The 21,308-nt window shown below is 34.0% G+C and overlaps 1 protein-coding gene and 1 pseudogene across 1 annotated transcript in view; one reads left to right on the top strand and one right to left on the bottom strand.

Moving 5' to 3' along the window:
* CCDC73 (coiled-coil domain containing 73) overlaps window positions 1-21,308 on the top strand; it is a 212,933-nt gene that overhangs the window by 134,508 nt on the left and 57,117 nt on the right. The window lies entirely within an intron of this gene.
* On the bottom strand, window positions 11,140-12,023 carry LOC118015738 (annotated as a pseudogene).

Below are 21,308 nucleotides of genomic sequence, written 5' to 3'. Positions count from 1 at the left end.
CTGTCAATGCTAATACAAATGATACTGATTTCATAAAAGTGTGCCTTCAGAAAACATTACATATTATTTAAGAGTAGATGACAAATATTGAAACATTGAAAAAAAACCCGTGGAAGGAAAAACTAAATTTTCAGGGACCATTGGTATCCCTAATCATGTGATTAAATTGTTCATTTCTTTTGGTGACTGGCTTTTTGCCACCTTCTATGCCTTTTATTATTTTATTTTCTCAGTGTAAAGGCGGCACATTCACATTGTATTACATGTAAAATATTTTTATAGTCTCACTGACCAGTGTAAATCACTGCTAACAGTTTACTTACCTGTATTTTAACTCTTAAAATTATTTATCAGTTGCAAATGAAGATGTGTGCCTTGGAAGAAGAAAAGGTATTTATTAATTTTTTAATAATTTAAAGCATAGTTAAGTGCATTTGATTATCAGTTGTTCACCACAATGAAAAGGAGTATTAGCAATAGATTAATGGAGACTGTTAATTGCTTAAAATCTTAGAAATTGAAAAGAGCCAAGGAAATCATGTTACCTCTGTCATTTTACAGTTGGTAGTACTGAAGCCTAGCAAGATTAAATGACTTGCTGAAGCTGAAGCTCTCATTCTGAAGTGGCGAAGTTGGGACTAGAACTCAGCTCTCTCTTCAGCCCCCAAATTAATGTTTTTTCTGTTCTACTGTAATGTTTTTATTAAGTATATTTTTAGTGCTTTTTCAATTACCTGTTTAAATAAACATTAAAATGATTTGCATCTGGATGTACACCAATTAGGAAAGAAGATACAACTCTGAACTAGAAATTCACCTAGCATTAAATATTTTCTCTAATTATTTGTTAATACATGTTTTTATTATGAATGAGCATACTATTTACAAAGGCCTTTTAAAAAATTCTCCCATATCTTTATAAGACAAATATACTTGTAACTTATTAATTAGAATATATTTATTCTAGCTGTGTGAATTAAATAATTATATAGTGTCCATAAATTCTCAGGAAGGCTCTCCTGATAAAATGATTATCATGCACTGAAGCCTCCATAAATATTTGTTATAATATTACACTGATAAAATGATTTGTTATAATTTTCATTTCATGATATTTATAATCTTATAAAGGCCTTATTGTAAGTTCATGATATTTTGAAGTCATTAGGAAGGTAAGTTGTGGTGCAGATCCAAGTTTAAAGATGTGAAGTGTTAGTTTTAAAGTAGAGGTTTTGGTTCTTGAGCTTTTGTATTTTCCCCATTAATAATATCATTTACATTGGAAAGTACTGAATTATAGTTTTTTCCTTAAAGGGAAAATATCAGCTTGCTACAGAAATAAAAGAAAAAGAAATAGAAGGATTGAAGGAAACATTAAAAGCATTACAGGTAAAGTAACTTAGTATTGCTTAAAAAAATAATTTGGTATTTTAGCATTGTATTACTAAAATGTCCACTAAACATGTAAGTTAGCCAAACAAAGCTGACAAAAATTCATATATCATAAAACTTAGTAACTTTTTCCTGAAAGCCTCGAATTTCAAATTAGTAGGATTTTCCTCATCTTTTATTTTAAAAAGAAATCTTAAAATAGCTTCATTATTTCTTACTGTAATATAATTAAATAAATATGTTATTTTTAACACTTTGTAAATAAAAAAAACCAAGTCAGGCCTATGTATTAGAACTGATTACCTGTGGTCGTTAAAAGTGAAAATAGAATAGCATTAAGCAAGTCATGATTATTTGTTAAGTACTGTGCTTATTTTCTGCAAATACAGAGATGACAAAAACATCACATTTGCCTTTAGGTTGTTCGCAGTCTCGTATAGAATACAGAGGCATACAGCTAATGATGATTCGTTAAATATATTTATTGAGGTCTACAGTGTGCCAAGCACTGTTCTAACCACTGGAGATATAGCAATGAATAAAAAGAACAAAAATCTTTACTTTTATGGAGCTTCCATTCAAGGTGGGGGAAAACAAGCAATAAAATGAGATACAAAGTAAAATAAAGGTTGTTAGGAGAGAAATACATGATTTTGAAGTTATCACCCTATAGATAACAATAATTACAAAGACCAAAATATATTTTTACAATGGAAGAATCCTGACGGTCACTTAATCAGGTAATTCACATCATAGTGTGGATTTGTTTAAGCATCTGATAAACTTTCTTTAGTTGATTAAGGTAGTAAGAAGATTCCCTTTTCTTCATATCCTCACCAATCTTGTTATCTCTTGTCTTTTTGGTCATAGCCATTCTAAAAGGTGTAGGGTGATACCTCTTTGGGTTTGATTTGCATTTCCCTGATGATTAGTGATGTTGAATGCCTTTTCATATACCTGTTGGCCATTTGTATGTCTTTCTAGAAAAGTCTATTCTGGTCCTCAGCCCATTTTTATATTGGTTTTGTTTTGTTGCTATGGAGTGTACGAGCTTCTAATATATTTTGGATATTAACCCCAATCAGATACATGGTTTGCAAATGTTTCTCCCATTATAGGTTGCCTTTTCACTCCATTGATTATTTCCTTTGTTTGCAGAAGCTTTTTAGTTTTATGTAGTTCTAGTAGACTATTTTTGCTTTTATTGCCTGTGCTTTTAGTGTCCTATCCAAAAAATCACTGCTTGTGCTAATGTGAAGGAGCTTTTCCCCTGTGTTTTTTCTTCTGGTAGTTTTATGGTTTCAGGTCTTATGTTTAAGTCTTTAATTCATTTTGAGTTGATTTTTGTATATAGTATGAGATTTTGTATATGGTGTGAGATAAGGATCTGATTTGTCTTCTGCATGAGGGTATTCCAATTTTTCTAACACCCGTTATTGAGGATTATCTTTTCCCCATTGTGTATTCTTGGTACCCTTGTTAAAGATCAGTTAGCTGTAGTTGCATGGATTTCTGGTCTCTCTATTCTGATCCATTTAACCAGTATGTCTGTTTATACCAGTAACATACTGTTTTGATCACTGTAACTTTGAAATATATTTTGAAATCTGGAGGCCTGATGCCTCTAGCTTTGTTCATCTTGCTCAAGTTTGCTTTAGCTATTATTTTCTGATTTTAGGGGCTTTCGTGGTTCTGTATGAATTTTAGGATTTTTTTTTTTGTTTCTGTAGAGATTAACATTGTGATTTTGATAGATTGCATTGAATTGGTAGATCACTTTGGATAATATGGACATTTTCACAATATCCTTCTATCCATGAACACAGGATGTCTTTCCACTTAATCTGTCTTTTAAAATTTCCTTAGAAATTTTTTTTTTGTTCTTTTAAAAATGATTTCTATTTCTGTATTGAATTTATTTTTATACATGTATTTTCCTGATTTTGTTGCGTTTTCTATCTATAGGTTTTAAGTAAACTGTTTTTTCCTATTAATGACTTATTACATGATCCTGTGGTAAGACACTTTGTCTTCCTGAGCCTCAATTTTCCTTCAGGTGAAAGGAAGAAATTAAAAACATCAGAATTTCCCAAACAAACAAACAAACAAAAAAAGAATTTCCTAAACAAGATCATTTCATGAACCAGTAATGTATCTACATTACTCTGGATGTCAGGAGTAAGGAATTTGGGGAGAGGTCTTCATTCACCCACCCAGAAGCGGCATGAATAAGAGAGCATAGATGGAAGGTGGTAAAAGTTGGATTATGAGTAATGACCTGTCAGATTTTAAGCTCTGTAGTTTTATGATGTCATGTTATTTCACTAAATTTTAAACTTACTGAATTTATAAATTAAGATAGTAATTACTCCTACAGAACTGAGGGTGTATTTAATACATAATGTATTGTTTGTACCATTGAAACACAATTTTATTAGGCCTTACTTAGCCACAGTGACAAAGGGAATTAAATTGCTGTAGTGTGTACATTTATCCATGAGGAATTGTTAGACATTTGAATACTTCTATAGTTTAGAGAATCATAAACTTACAGAGATGTTGGAAATACAATATAAAGAACTTATTTTTTCCTGAATGATTTAAGAGTGGTATGCCAGTCTGATACTCTACTACCCCCAAAACTATAGTTTATCTTTCCTACAATCAAGGACATTCTCCTACCATCAAAATCAGTAAGTTAACATTGACACATAATTATAATCTAATTCTCATGCCCCAATAAGGTTTTACTAGTTATCTTAATAAGGTGTTTTATAGCCAAAAGATCCAGTTTGAAACCCTGTGTTGCATTTATTTGTCTTCTTTAATTTCTTTTATCTAGACTAGTTCCTCAATCTTTGAGTAATTTTTGTGACTTTGACACTCTTAAAGATTACATACAGTTATTTTGTAGAATGTCTCTCACTGTCTGTTTATAATGATGTTTCCTCATGATTAGAATTCGTTGTATATCTTTGGCAGTAATATTACAGAAGAAAGGTCTTGTTCTTATAATCAAATCCTATCAGATAGTTCATGATTTCATTTTCACTATTGGTGATGTTCAGTTTGATCATTTGTAAGGTAGTATCAGACAGATTTCTCCATTGTAAAGGTACTCTTTTCCCCTTTGTAATCAGTATTTTTTAAGGAGATACTTTGAAATTATGTAAATATTTCTCACCAAACTTTTACTATATTCGTTTATTTTTTTATATCAGTGTAGACTTACAGATTTTTTCAGTGGATTAAAATCTATGACTATCATTTATTTTGTTGCTCAAATTATCCTTGATTTGGCTAGTGGAAGTCCATAAAACTGATTACTGAGTCCTTTAGATATGTCTTCATTCTTTCAGCATTTTCCTGCTTTTAGATAAAAGCAAAATGTGCCAGAATCATTTTGTAATTTACTTGACCTTGCACTGGAATGAATCCCATGTTGCCCTGGTTCCTTTTAGTGGAAAATGGTATGTAGAAGCAAAGATCTGGGCACTATTGTACTAATTACTATTGATAAATCACTGCTCTCAGACTTTCTTGGTGGACAGAGATCTACGTATGTATTTATATACACACAAATATAATTTATGTTTATTTATAATTTATAATGTTTATTTCCCTAACAACCTATGTATATCAAAAACCATGAATTCACATTACCTCCAATTTTAATACAAAACCACAAGGTTAATTTTAGTTTATTTCCTTTCTGTATTTATACAGTTCTTTCCTCTTACAGTGAGAAATGCGCCATTCTTTATCCTTAATATATTTACTTCTTTGATAAACTACCCTGTATTCAACCAGTTTACCATTTTGCCATGCCTTCCTTCCTAATATAGATGCCCTCTTTTCCCTGCTTAGACTCTGACACCATGAACTGCGTTGCCCTTTTTCAGGGTTGCCCTCCTCACCTTACTCAGCTTCTTTTTAAATTTTATTTTAATTCCAGTATAGTTAACATACAGTGTTATATTAGTTTCGGGTGTACAACATGGTGATTCAGCAATTCCATACATCACTCAGTGCTCCCCTTAATCACCATACATGACAGATGCACCCCTTAATCACCATCACCTATTTCACTCATCCCCCCACCCACCTTCCCTCTGGTAACCATCAGTTTATTCTCTATAGTTAACAGTCTTTTTCGTGGTTTGCCTCTCTCTCTTTCTCTTTAAACTTTGCTTGTTTGTTTTGTTTCTTAAATTTCACATGCAAGTGAGATGATATGGTATTTGTCTTTCCCTGACTGAATTATTCTGCGTAGCATTGTACAGTCTAGCTCCAACTATGTCGTTGCAAATGACAAGATTTCATTCTTTTTTATAGCTGAATAATATTCCATTATATATATATACCACATCTTCTTTACCCATTCATCAGTCAATGGACACTTGGGCTGCTTCCATAGTTTGGCTATTGTAACATAGCTATAAACATTGGGGTGCATATATCCCTTTGAACTAGTGTTTTTGTATTTTTGGGGTAAATACCCAATAATGTGATTTCTAAATCATAGGGTAGTTCTCTTTTTAATTTTTGAGGAACCTCCATACTGTTTTCCATAGTGGCTGCACCAGTTTGTGTTCCCACCAACAGTGCATGAGTGTTCTCTTTTCTCCACACCCTCCCCAACACTTGTTGTTACTTGTGTTTTTGATTTTAGCTGTTTTCACAGGTGTGAGGTGATATCTCATTGTAGTTTTGATTGGCCTTTCCTTGATAATAGTGCTGTTGAGCATCTTTTCATGTGTCTGTTGGCCATCTGTATGACTTCTTTGGAGAAATGTCTTTCATGTCTTCTGCCCATTTTTTAATTGGATTATTTGTTTTGGGGGTGTTGAGTTTTAGAAGTTCTTTTTTTTTTTTTTTAAGATTTTATTTATTTATTTGACAGAGACACAGCGAGAGAAGGAACACAAGCAGGGGGAGTGGGAGACGGAGAAGCAGGCTTCCTGCAGAGCAGGGAGCCCGATGCAGGGCTCTATTCCAGGACCCTGGGATCATGACCTGAGCTGAAGGCAGACGCTTAATGACTGAGCCACCCAGGTGCCCTAAAATTAAAAATTGTAATGGCCGTTCACTAAAAACATGTAAACAATAACAAGGTCTACAAAAGGGAAACTGATAGTTCCTTACTACAGTCCCAAATAATATAAAGCCAGTTAATAGAAAATTAATGGGAAAATAAGGTTTGCTGTAAAGAAATGTATTTTATAGTCAGCTTTTTATAAAATTTTTCATAAAGTGAGGGATAACTATAATAGGGAGACATTTGTACTTTATCTTTGAAATTGTCTTCTATACTTAATAAATTAATTAGTGTCAGTATAGTTTTGTTTCTGTATTGGAAAGATGCTTGTATCTTATACTATAATCCACTTCTATGTAATTTTAGAATGAAAAAAAGTCATTATATATAATAGCTTCCATAAAAAGATTTCATGTGAGTCTAGTTATATTACTTTCAAATTCTATTTCTGTTTCATAGGAATGTAACTATGTTGTAGCTTTTTAAGGTGGGAAATGCTCTAGAGATGTTGATAAAATGTAGCTGTGAATCATGATTCAGAAAGAATTAAATGCAGAGGTGTTAATATGTGAAGAACAGTGACTTGAAAGAATTTTGTAAATTTGCTCTAGATGTATGAGTTTTACCTTTGGCAAATGGTAGCTATGTTAGTGAAGGTTCTTCAGTGAAACAGAATCAATAGTATATACATATAGGAAGAGATTTATTATGAGGGATTGGGTTACCCAACTATGGAAGCAGAGAAGTGCCACAATCTACTTTACTGATTCCACTGCCTCAGATGCTGATGTCACCCAGAAACACCCTCACAGACACACCCAGAAATGTTTAATCTGGGCACCTTTTGTTCCAGTCAAGTAGCCACATAAAATTAAATATTACATTAGCAAATAATAAATTCAGGATTAGAGTGAAAGTGTTCTGAAGTTTGTTTTCCTCTTTTTTTTTTTTTTTCTAGATGACTTCTACCCTTTTACTTTTCTTTTGTCTGTATGCTTCAAAAAATACTCTGATCTAGGGACGCCTGGGTGGCTCAGTCATTTAAGTGTCTGCCTTTGGCTCAGGTCATGATCCCAGGGTCCCGGGTTGAGCCCCACGTCAGGCTCCCTGCTCGGCGGGAAGCCTGCTTCTCCCTCTCCCCGTCCCCCTGCTTGTGTTCCTGCTCTTGCTGTCTCTCTCTGTCAAATAAATAATAAATAAATAAATAAACTTAAAAAAATACTCTGATCTCATACCATCTCATGTCTTTCAGTTGGGATCTATGTGCAAAGGACTTTCAAATATATATCTCCAGCCCCAAATCCCACCTGGATTGACATGAAATTTGATATATTCAAAACCATGAACATGATTTTTTTGTTTTAGAAAATATCTCCCTCCTGAAAACTTCTTTGTCTTTTCTTTCCTCATTAATTATGGTTCCCTTTTTTTCCTGTTGCAAATTTTTTCAGCATTCCCCTCAGAGTATATCCAGAATCTGACCACTTCTCACTATATGCATTATTGAAACTCTAGTCCTCTTCATTATCCTTTCATCTGGATTATGACAATAGCTTATTAAGTGGTTTTCCTGCTTCCACCTGTGTCCCCTGTTAGTGTCAACAGAGTGACCCTTTAAAAAAGCAAGTCAGGGTATGTTATACTTGTGCTTGGAACTTTTCAATGTCTTCCTGTCTCAGTCAGTGTAAAAACCTAAATCTATATCATGCATTGCAAGACCGACAATGAATTGCCCCCCTTGCCTCCTACTTTTCTCTGAACTCCTCTATTGCTGTTCTTCCCCTTGCTTGTTCCCTTCCAGCTATATTGGCTTTCTTGTTTTTCTTTTGTGTGTGTGTGTACACATTTAATTTTATTGTAACAGAGCAACTTGTACACTTTTAATGTTTAAAACTGAGCATCACCTTTCCTTTCCAGAGAAACAAGAAGAAATTTAAAAATAAACAGGAACAAAATTATGGTAGAGAATGTCAATTCCAAATAAGATCCTACAGGTTCTGCTCATTCTCCCATTGAGTGGCAGGACTCAAGTCATCATTAGGAGAGAATTTTATTTTAAAAGTGTCAACTTAAACTGCAGGGTGTCGTTAAACATCACAATTAAACATGCCAAAGGAGAAGACAATGTTGTCAAAATCCCCACTTAACCTACCTAACCATCTCAAACTTACCTTTTGCTGACGTTCTGTAACCCCATTTTTAAAGTTTTTTTCTTTTTTTTTTTTTTAACAACAGAAAGTAGATACATGTTGGTAAGTGCTAACTGTCCATATTTACATAGAGACACAGTGTAATCTCTGAGCCCAATATACAGAGAAAGGAGGAAAAGTTAGAATTCTATGCACTACTACACAGGGCTAAGGGAGCAGAAGATTTTTCTTTTTTCCCACAGAGCACAGGGGTCTTGATTCCATAAAATTTTGTTGTGACAGGAAGGGATAAAAATGAATTTGGACGGAAGAAAGAGAAATTAAAGAGTCGATCCCATTTACAAATACACCCAAAACCATAAGATACCTAGGAATAAATCTAATCAAAGAGGCAAAGAATCTGTACTCAAAAAACTATAAAATACTCATGAAAGAAATTGAGGAAGACACAAAGAAGTGGAAAAATGTTCCATGCTCATGGATTGGAAGAACAAATATTGTGAAGATGTCAATGCTACCTAGAGCAGTCTACACATTCAAAGCAATCCCTATCAAAATACCATCCACTTTTTTCAAAGAAATGGAACAAATAATCCTAAAATTTGTGCGGAACCAGAAAAGACCCCAAATAGCCAGAGGAATGTTGAAAAAGAAAAGCAAAGCTGGTGGCATCACAATTCTGGACTTCCAGCTCTATTACAAAGCTGTCATCATCAAGACAGTATGGTACTGGCACAAAAACAGAGACATAGATCAATGGAACAGAATAGAGAGCCCAGAAATGGACCCTCAACTCTACGGTCAACTAATCTTCGAGAAAGCAGGAAAGAATGTCCAATGGAAAAAGGACAGTCTGTTCAACAAATGGTGTTGGGAAAATTGGACAGCCACATGCAGAAGAATGAAACTGGACCATTTCCTTACACCACGCAGAGAAATAGACTCAAAATGGTTGTAAGACTTAAATGTGAGACAGGAGTCCATCAAAATCCTAGAGGAGAACACAGGCAGCAACCTCTTCGACCTCAGCTGCAGCAAGTTCTTCCTAGAAACATTGCTAAAGGCAAGGGAAGCAAGGGCAAAAATGAACTATTGGGACTTCATCAAGATAAAAAGCTTTTGCACACCAGAGGAAACAGTCAACAAAACCAAAAGACAACTGACAGAATGGGAGAAGATATTTGCAAATGACATATCAGATAAAGGGCTAGTATCCAAAATCTATAAAGAACTTATCAAACTCAACACCCAAAGAACAAATAATCCAATCAAGAAATGAGCAGAAGACATGAATAGACATTTTTCCAAAGAAGACATCCAAATGGCCAACAGACACATGAAAAAGTGCTCCACATCGCTCAGCATCAGGGAAATCCAAATCAAAACCTCAATGAGATACCACCTCACACCAGTCAGAATGGGTAAAATTAACAAGTCAGGAAACGACTGATGTTGGCAGGGATGTAGAGAAAGGGGAACCCTCCTACACTGTTGGTGGGAATGCAAGCTGGTGCAGCCACTCTGGAAAACAGTATGGAGGTTCCTCAAAAAGTTGAAAATAGAGCTACCATATGACCCAGCAATTGCACTACTGGGTATTTACCCCAAAGATACAAATGTAGTGATCTGAAGGGGTACGTGCACCCCGATGTTTATAGCAGCAATGTCCACAATAGCCTAACTATGGAAAGAGCCAAGATGTCCATCGACAGATGAATGGATAAAGAAGATGTGGTATATATATACAATGGAATATTATGCAGCCATCAAAAGGAATGAAATCTTGCCATTTGCAATGACGTGGATGGAACAGGAGGGTATTATGCTAAGTGAAATAAGTCAATCAGAGAAAGACATGTATCATATGACCTCACTGATATGAGGAATTCTTAATCTCAGGAAACAAACTGAGGGTTGCTGGAGTGGTGGGGGGTGGGAAGGATGGGGTGGCTGGGTGATAGACACTGGGGAGGTTATGTGCTCTGGTAAGCGCTGTGAATTGTGTAAGACTGTTGAATCACAGACCTGTACCTCTGAAACATAATACATTATATGTTAAAAAACAGAAGAAGATAGTAGGAAGGGAAAAATGAAGGGGGGTAAATCACAGGGGGAGATGAACCATGAGAGACTATGGACTCTGAGAAACAAACTGAGGGTTCTAGAGGGGAGGGGGGTGGGGGATGGGTTAGCCTGGTGATGGGTATTAAAGAGGGCATGTATTGAATGGAGCACTGGGTGTTACATGCAAATAATGAATCATGGAACACTACATCAAAAGCTAATGATGTAATGTATGGTGATTATAACATAATAAAATTAAAAAAAGAATGATAAAAAAATGAATTTGGAATCGAAAGGGGGAGAGATTCTTTTCCCAGTGTATTCTGCTCAAGGTATTTCCCTCCAAAATAAGTTGAGAACCATGGTATAAAGAGAGAGAAGAGACTTCAAAAAACAGGGCAAATAAGCACAAGAGGAGGGGGGAGAAAGACTGCAGCTTGCTCCCAGGGACTAGAGAAAATTCAAAAAGGAAGGTTGGAATCCATCAGTGTTTCATTAGTCATCTTCTCCTTCATCATCTTTTTCTTCCCCCTCATCATCATCTTCATCTTCTTCACCTTCATCCTCATCTCCTTCATCAATATCTTCCAATCCTTCATCATCATTGTCTTCTCCTCCTTCCCCTTCTTCATCATCCATATCAGGAACCAAATAGTACTGTAATGGATTTGGCCAAATATCATCTTCGATGACCTCTCCTAACTCATCTGCACCTTCATCAGAATGGTCAGTAAACCAGATGCACAAGCTCTCTGGTTTCTCAGGCTGTCTCTTCCTGCTGGCTTTATTCTGTGTTTGACTTGAACGTCTCATCAGATCCTTTCCAGATTTCAATTTGATTTCAGTGGACTTTGAAGATGGATCACCACTCTCATGCAGATGAAATTCTTTGGAGAGAACTTTATTTTCAAAGTAAGGGTTTTCATCAAAATAAAAATTTATTCTGTAACCTGATTTAGTATCTTCAAATTATGTCACTTTAACTCTTGTCAAATAATGCAGTGCCTCTTCATCTTCCTTCCAAACAGTACAGATACTTGTGGATCATTGACAAATGTTGTTAGCCCCAAATTTGGGATTTTGGCAATCAATTCCAATCTCTGAAAAAATCGTTGGTGGAGTTTGTTATATTTCTGTTCTACTTTCAAAATCTCCTCACTGGCTTGTTCATTAAGTCTGTCTATTTCATCTTGTACTTCATCAATATGTTCAATTGCTTCTTGCTGTTCTGTTTCTCCCTTCAGCAAGTGATGAGAGATCAATGTCACCTCTGGCTTGGGGGCAGGAGGTAGTCTCAGTTTCTTTGTTTGAGGCAGGATCAAAGACTGGTGTTTGGGGGTCATGCTGTGCAGAAAGCCCATGAAACAAGGGCAGACACATGTCTGCAAGAAGCTCCAGTTACTCTTTCTTGTTGTTCTACAAACACTCCAAATGTTGTCCTACCTTAGGGCCTTTGCAGTTGCTGAAATTGTCTTCCTCACTCCTATCAAGTCTTGACTCAAGAGATGCCATCTCGGAAAGGATTTTTTTGGGCATCTTACGTAATCTCCTTCCTTGATTTATTTTTCTTTAGTGCTTATCAATATTTAATAGATCATGTATTTAAACTTATTTTTATTGGTTATTTTCTACAATCAGAAAAGCAGAGTTTAATCTGGACAGGATTTTTTTTGGTTCAGTATTGTACCCCCATTGTGTATATTAATGCTTTACTTATAGTATGCATTCAATATTTGTTGAAGAAATAAATCACCTATGACCTATTCCACAAAATGAAATAAAATTATCAGCTTATTCAAGGCAGAAGGCTAGATTGATTTCAGAATAGGAAATGTGAAGTAATTATTTTTGCTTAAAATTTAACAAATATAAACAGTTTAAGAAAATGAGCATTCATCCACAGCTGTTTGGAGTTTAACTTGGTCACCCATTCTAGAGGACTATGTAAGAATTGTTAAAAGTCTATGAAAAGGAACAAATACTAGGAATTCTGCTTCTTGGAATTTATTCTGCTAAAATGAGTAACTATAGTTCTTGGTACAAGCATGTTTATTTCACAATAGTGTCATAAAACTGCAAACTGGGTAAACCTACAAAAATGAGAGTGATTTGGTAAACTATGGTATTAAGTTAAACAGTGGAATACTATGTAATCATTAAAAAGTTGCATTGTAGATTAATTTGTCATAAAAAGGTGCTTGTCATATATTAAGTAAAAATGGGTCACAAAATAGTACATATATTATTATTCCCTCCCCACTGGATCTCTTTTAAAGTATAAATGCATAGAAAAATAACTGGAAGTATCAAAGTATTAATGATTGTTATTTCTGGGTTGTGAGATGGTTTGTTTAAAACTTTTTACCCTATGCTTTTTCATTTTATCAAATTTTCTTCAGTGAAGAGCTGATACTAAGTAACAAACTCTCCTGGACTGCTCTTGCTATTCTGCTTGCTTTATTTTCCTTCGTAGTAGTTGTCACTCTCTAACCTTTGTACTTTTTACCTATATTTTATTGTCTGTCTACCAGTACCCCCACGAGACAGAAAGCTTCTAAAGGTCAGGGATTTGTTTAGTTCAGTGCTGTATCCCAGAGTCCTAAGGAAAGTGACTGGTATATATAGTAGGTGCTCCATAAATATGTGTTGAATAATTAGTGAATATATTGTTTCTGTTATACAGAAGAAAGTTATGGTAAATAACATCTTGAAAAAAATGTCCCAAGGAAAAAATAGTGCATAGGAAATAAACACCACATTTTATAGCATACAATTTTAATATCAGGAGGATAACAGATAAGTGCAGAATTATAATGAATTTTCTCTTTGTTTTTTCAAGGTTTCTAAATATTCTTTACAGAAGAAAGTAAGTGAAATGGTAAGGAGATTACAAAATATACACCCGCTCCCCAGATTAGCACATAATGTTGTAGTGTCTTTGTCAATATAAATGTGGCATTTATATTAAAATAAGTTGAAACTGGGTATTAATATTCCCTTTAAAGGACTGAATTACAGTTTCAAGTATAGCTTAAATGAATTTACTTCACAAATTTATTTCTGGATTACATAGTGTTTACATATTACAAAATAAATTTAACCCAGTTCCCATTATTGGTAGAGGGCTTATTTTAATATCAAAGAACAAGGAAATAAGAACAACAAAACCTATTATTTTATTATCTTTTCTAGGTATTTATGCAAACATGTAGTTATTAATGATTGCCTGAAAATTTAAAATAATACAAAGTTGCATTTGAATATGACACTTGGGATATGTATGGTACTCATTCTTTGTCATTCAACAAGTGTTTGTTGTGCCTTCCTCTTCTATAGTATATTAAAAACTAATATTTACATTTTTATAGCATAATATGGAATATTTACTTTGATATTCTCTCTTCCTATCCCTATTTGATTCAGAAGGATTTTTTTCTGTATTTTTGATTGAGCACAATTCTCCCATATCCACTTAAATCTTCTGAGGGCCTTTTGGATGGACTTATGCTATTTCAGTCTTCCTTCTTTGGAGCAGACTGTAAGACAAGTAAAAGTAATTTTTGAGTGAAGTTTATATATTGTATGTATGAGAAGTAAGAAATGAGAGATCACTTCTCATTAAATACAGAAAAATAAAGTAACTGTTTTGCTTCGTGAAATTGTTTTTGATGTGTTAGAAAATAAAAGAGGCTTAGAAAGATTGCTAAGCTTGATTAAATAAAAGATGCGAAAATTCTGTTGCTGTTCAACTGGAAAGAATAAAGATAATATTGTCAGACTATTTTAAACTATGATTTTAATTAAGCTGAAAAACTAGATTCTGGTTTAGCTTTAAGTACCATGACATTTGTACTGAAAGTCATCTTCAACGCTACAGTGGTTTTACACAAAATATAGTGAAATTGAATAATGTGCCCTCTGACCTGGGAGATAAGGCTACAAGTTAAAGATCAAAGGCAACATAAAATGTGTTCTATTTTATTCCACTTTAAAATTTCATCAAACAGATACTTAGAGTCTTAGAAAAAATGAAAACAAGTTTTTAGTCATTTCTGAGTATTTTGTTAATGTGAATGACAACCTCTTAAAAACCTTCTAAAATGATATTTTATAGTGACAGTGTTTTTTCTGACAATTCAAAGCATTAAATTTGGCATTAAAATAATTGTATATATTGATATGTACAATTGATATTTTATATCCATTCTGACAGAATATTAAATGTGTTTTAGATAATTGATTTAAGTTTTAAAAATAATCTTTTTTCTAAACATTCTTACATTATTTCTATGTATTTCAAATGACCTTTATTCAAAGTACTATATTCAGTAATTAAGTTAATCTTATTTTATTAAAATCATTTTTCTTTTATGTAACTTAATTCTATGGGCAAGACAGGAAACAAAATGGTCACTGTGTCAAGGCAGGATTTTGGGAAGCAACTGATTAAGTTAAGTGTCCAAAAAGAAATAATTTTTAAAACAGTATTAAGAAAATTGTAAAGAAGTTCATGATCTCCTCTAGGTGAGCCCTTAATTACTAGTAAATTTCTGTGTTTTGGGAATTCAGTAAGCTGATTTTTGTGTGGAGGTGGTAATATGTCTCTAGATAAATTAACACAATTATGAATTGAAGGATTCACCTAGCTCTAAAAGTACCCTAACCTTCTATTGAACAAATGATCACATTGATCATTACCAATAGAAAGAATGCAAAAAAATAATAATAAAAATAAACTATAGAAGGGGCGCCTGGGTGGCTCAGTAGTTAAGCATCTGCCTTCGGCTCAGGTTATGATCTCAGGGTCCTGGGATCGAGCCCCGCATCGGGCTCCCTGCTCAGCGGGAAGCCTGCTTCTCCCTCTCCCACTCCCTCTGCTTGTGTTCCCTCTCTCGCTATATCTCTCTCTGTCAAATAAATAAATAAAATCTTTATTAAAAAAAAACTATAGAACATCACATTAACTATTACTGTGATTTGGTGATTGATGAAAATCTTTCCTGTCGTGTTCTCATCATTACTGTATCAGGTGACTATGTTTTGTAATGAGTAGCTGATAAGACTTAATAAATGAAGTAAAAACATATCCAACCATTTCTTAGTTATGTTTTATGTTTTTGTATATCACTTTCCTCTAAAGCAAAGACTTACAGAAAGATTTATTTTTCTTTATTAAATTAAAGTTTGAATACTGAAGGTTTCATATGATTTAAAATTACCACATTTTTTCCTTTCATAGTAGATTGTTTTTAGAATGAAGACTTGTCTGGAAATAATCTTCATAATTATAAATATAATTTGTATCTGTACACACAAACTATTAGTGTAACTTTAAGTTAGTTTTTTAAGTATTATATACCTTATCTTTGTGACTAAAAAAGGTAAAAATATCTTAAGAAAGCTGCCATAGGTTTTTTAAAAAGTGAGTTTTATAACCCCATTGATTTATTTTGGGGTCATAGTGAAGAAATTGAAAGGTAAGTTGCAAAATAGATTTGAAGAATGTATGAAGTTTCTTGAGTTTTTATCTTTTTCTCTAAAATTTAATGAATTAATTATTTTAAGGGAAATTAATTTTATTCTCAAAGGTTTTCAAATTGGTCTCCATAAGGAAATAAGAAGGAAGTGAGCAGCTATACCTTTTATTAGTAAATGTAATTATAAAAAGTTGTGTGTAAATACTATTTTTCAATTATTCCTATTTTAAATGCCTCGAAGTTTTAATGTAATCTTTGAGACCACACACATGTACCTGTACACTTCACTCTTAATTATGCAGATACTGTCTTCTTTTCCTCTAATCTTGTTTTTCGTGGATTAAGTTTGTTAAAATTTAAGTTTGTATTTGGAAAGCAATGAATCCTAACATTTTCTGTGCATAAAGTTTTTGCATTTAGTAATAAAATTCTGTAAAAGAAGAAAATAGCTTGAACCAATTCACAGAGGTAAAAAGAACAAAAACAGTATGTCCTTAACTATTTCTTAGTCATCTTAATAAAGTTATCTTTACCATGATATAGTATGTAAGATTAAAGTTTTAATAATAACGCTGTAAAGTTATTTATATTATTCTTTAAAATGTTCTTGGCTTTCTCAGGCAAGTGATACCAATCTGTTTTTGTTGTTGCTTCCCAAAGAATTTAAGCTATTCGCTGACATGCGATTAGCAGCAAACCTGACAGCTGGCCTCTTCATTCTCATTATCAAAACTGAACAGAGCAGCCAAGTGGGTTCATATATGAACAGCCCCATATGGGCCTGTATGGGCTAATGAGCTATGTGTGCCCATGTAATTTGAAAGTCTTTATAATATCATGGCCATTGAATTGGTTAATGTATTTGAAAATCAGAATTATGTCATGCAAACAAATAAAACTTCATTTTAATTGAATACTTTGGCTTTAAGCAAAGGATGTTGGAATAATAGAGTATATCACAAATTATTCTAATGTGTATAGAGCTCTATGTATGTAGAGAAAACCAATTAAATCACTTTAATCTTTACTGCAGGTTTAGTTATCAGGATTATTAATCTTTACAGGCATTAACAGCCTATTTACCATTTTTTTAATGGGAGGTTAAAGAAGCCTATATTAATATGTAGTGGACAATATTCTCATAACACTACATAAAAATTGATCAAAGCTGAAAAATTGAAAAATTCCTTGACCACAATGAAACTAGAAGTCAACCACAAGAAAAAAATCTGGAGACCACAAATATATGGAGGTTAAATACCATGGTACTAAACAATGAATGGGTCAACCAGGAAATAAAAAAAGAAATAAAAAAGTACATGGGAACAAATGAAAATGAAAACACAACAGCGCAAAAGCTTTGGGTGCAGCAAAAGCACTTCTAATAGGGAAGTGTTTAGCAATATAGGACTACTAAGAAAAATCGCAAACAACCTAACCTTACACCTAAAGGAACTAGAAAAAGAACAATGACAAAACCTAAAACCAGCAGAATGAAGGAAAAAATAAAGATTAGAGCAGAAATAAATGATCTAGAAACTAAAAAAACATGGTAGAACAGATGAACGAAACCAGGAACTGGTTCTGTTGATACACCTCTAGCTAGACTTATCAGGAAAAAAAGAGAAAAGACTCAAATAAAATCACAAATGACAGAGGAGAAATAACCAATACCACAGAAATACAAACAATTAGAATATTATGGAAAACTATATGCCAACAAATTGTACAACCTAGAAGAAATGGATAAATTCCTAGAAACATATAACCTACCAAAACTAAAGCAGGAAGAAATAGAAATTTGAACAGAGTGATCACCAGCAAAGAAATTGAATAAGTAATAAAAAAACTCCCAAGAAACTAAAGTCCAGCACCAACTGGCTTCACAGGCAAATTCTACCAAACTTTTAAGGAAGAGTTAATAGCTATTCTTCTCACACTATTCCAAAAAATAGAAAAGGAAGGAGAACTTCCAAATTCTTTCTATGAGGCCAGCATTATCCTGATGCCAAAACTGGATAAAGACACCACTAAAAAAGAGAACGACTGGCCAGTATCCCTGATGAACATAGATGCAAAATATCCTCGGTAAGTTACTAGCAAACCAAAGTCAACAATACATTAAAAAAATCATTTGCCACGATCAAGTGGGATTTATTCCAGGGATACAAGGGTGGTTCAATATTTGCAAATCAATCAACATGATACATCACATCAATAAGAAAGAATAAGGACCATATGATCACTTCAATAGATGCAGAAAAAGCATTTTACAAAGTACAATATCCATTCATGATAAAAAACGCTCTTAACAAAGTAGGTTTAAAGGAAACATACCTCAACATAATAAAAGTCTTATATGAAAACCCCACAGCTAACATCATCCTCAATGGGGAAAAATTGAGAGCTTTTCCCCTGAGGTCAGGAACTAGACAAGGATGTTCACTCTCACCACTTTTATTCAACATAGTACTGGAAGTACTAGCCACAGCAATTAGACAACAAAACGAAATAAAAGGCATCCAAAACGGTAAGGAAGAAGTAAAACTTTCACTATTTGCAGATGACATGATACTCTATAATGAAAACCTGAAAGACTCAGCCAAGAACTACTAGAACTGATAAACTAATTCAGTAAAATCATAGGATACAAAATCAATGTACAGGAATCTGTTGAATTTCTACACACCAATAATGAAATAGCAGAAAGAGAAATTAAGAAAGCAATCCCATTTACAATTGCACAAAAAGTAATAAGATGCCTAGGAACAAACCTAACCAAAAAGGTTGAAGACCTATACTCTGAAAACTATAGAACACAGAATGGAATTGAAGATGACACAAAGAAATAGACACGTCCTGTTCATGGATTGAAAGAACAAATATTATTAAAATGTCTGTGCTACCCAAAGCAATCTACACGTTTAATACGATCCCTATCAAAATACCAACAGCATTTTTCACAGAGCTAGAACCAACAATTCTAAAATCTGTATGGAACCACAAAAGACCATGAATAGCCAAAGCAATTTTGAAAAAGAAAAGCAAATTGCTGGAGGCATCACAATTCTGAACTTCAAGTTATATTACAAAGCTGTAGTAATGAAAGCAGTGTGGTACTGGCATAAAAATAGACACACAGATCAGTGGAACAGAATAGAAAACCCAGAAATAAACCCATGGCTATGTCAATCTTCAACAAAGCAGGAAAGAATATCCAACTGTTGGCAATCTCTTCAACAAATGGTGTTGGGAAAACCGGACCACTTTCTTGCACCATATACAAAGATAAACTTAAAATGGATTAAAGACCTAAATGTGAGACCTGAAACCATAAAAATCCTAGAAGAGACCACAGGCAGTAATGTCTCTGACATCAGCTGTAGCAATATTTTTCTAGATACGTCCTCCAAGGCAAGGGAAATAAACGCAAAAATAAACTATTGAGACTACATCAAAATAAAAAACTTCCGCACAGCAAAGGAAACAACAAAACTAAAAGACAATCTATGGAATAAGAGAAGATATTTGCAAATGGCATATCCAATAAAGGGTTAGTTTCTAAAATATATAAAGAACTTATAAAACTCAACACCCCCCAAACAAATAATCCAATTAAAAAATGGGCAGAAGACATGAAAGACATTTCTCCAAAGAAGTCATACAGGTGGCCAATAGGCACATGAAAAGATGCTCAACATCACTCATCATCAGGAAATGCCAATCAAAACTACAATGAGATAGCGCCTCACACCTGTTAGAATGGCTAAAATCAAAAACACAAGAAACAACAAGGGTTGGGGAGGATGTGGAAAAAAGAGAACACTCATGGACTGTTGATGAGGATGCAAACTGGTACAGCCACTGTGGAAAACAGTATAGAGTTTCCTCAAAAATTAAAAAGAACTGTATGATCCAGCAATCACACTATTGGGTATTTACCCCCAAAATACAAAAACATTAATTCAAAGGGATACATGCACCCCTGTGTTTATAGCAGCATTATTTACAGTAGTCAAGCTATGGAAGCAGCCCGTGTCCATCAATAGATGAATGGATAAAGAAGATGTGTGAGATATAAAAGTATTCCACATAATATGGAATATTATTCAACTATAAAAAAGAATGAAATCTTGCCATTTGCAATGACATGGATGGAGCTAGAAGGTATAATGCTAAGCAAAATAAGTCAGTCAGAGAAAGACAAATACTGTGTCATCTCACTCATGTGGTATTTAAGAAAACAAATGAGTAAAGTTAAAAAAGAGACAAACCAAGAAACAGACTTTTAAATGTAGAGAACTGATGGTTACCAGAGGGAAGGTGGGTGGGGGGATGAGTGAAATAGGTGATGAGGATTAAGGAGTGTACTTGTCATGATGAGCATCAGATGATGTGTGGAATTGTTGAATCACTATATTGTACACCTTAAACTAATATTAGACTGTATGTTAGCTAACTGAAATTAAAATAAAAACTTAAAAAAAATTCCTTGGATTGGGGTGCCTGCGTGGCTCAGTCGTTAAGTGTCTGCCTTCGGCTCAGGTCATGATCCCAGGGTCCTGCTCAGCGGGGGGCCTGCTTCTCCCTCTCCCACTCACCCTGCTTGTGTTTCCTCTCTCTGTCTAATAAATAAAATCTTTAAAAAAAATTCCTTGGATTGAAGTAATGCCTTTAGACTAATTTTAGTGAAATTGTGTTAGGTTTTTGCGCATCTGCTGAAAGCAAGTATAATTCTCTAGATTAAAGAATTAAGTAGTATTGTAGAGGAATGGAATATGGTTCATCATTTTTCATTGTTTAGTTATTGAAAATAGTGACTACCCAGGTAGGCATAAGATCTTCAGGGTAAGTACACTTGTCAGCTTGTTTGTGTTTATAACTTACATGATTAATTCAAATGACTGAGTAGTGAATTTGAAAAGCCCATAGAAGTATATGGGAAACTTTCAATTCATCCATCGTGATCATTACTAACGATATTATCACTTCGCTTAAAATCATTAAAAACTCTCTTTGAAAAAGTTAAGACTATTGGGGCGCCTGGGTGGCTCAGTCATTAAGCATCTGCCTTCGGCTTAGGTCATGATCCCAGCATCCTGGGATCGCGTGTTGGGCTCCTTGCCCAGTGGGAAGCCTGCTTCTCCCTCTTCTACTCCCCCTGCTTGTGTTCCTCTCTCGCTGTCT

This window comes from Mirounga leonina, unplaced genomic scaffold, assembly GCF_011800145.1.
Source record: "Mirounga leonina isolate KUSES-001 unplaced genomic scaffold, KU_Mleo_1.0 Mir_166, whole genome shotgun sequence".
In the NCBI taxonomy this organism is placed as follows: domain Eukaryota; kingdom Metazoa; phylum Chordata; class Mammalia; order Carnivora; family Phocidae; genus Mirounga; species Mirounga leonina.
Note: the sequence above shows the minus strand (reverse complement) of the source record. Positions and strands in the feature narration are given on the sequence as shown.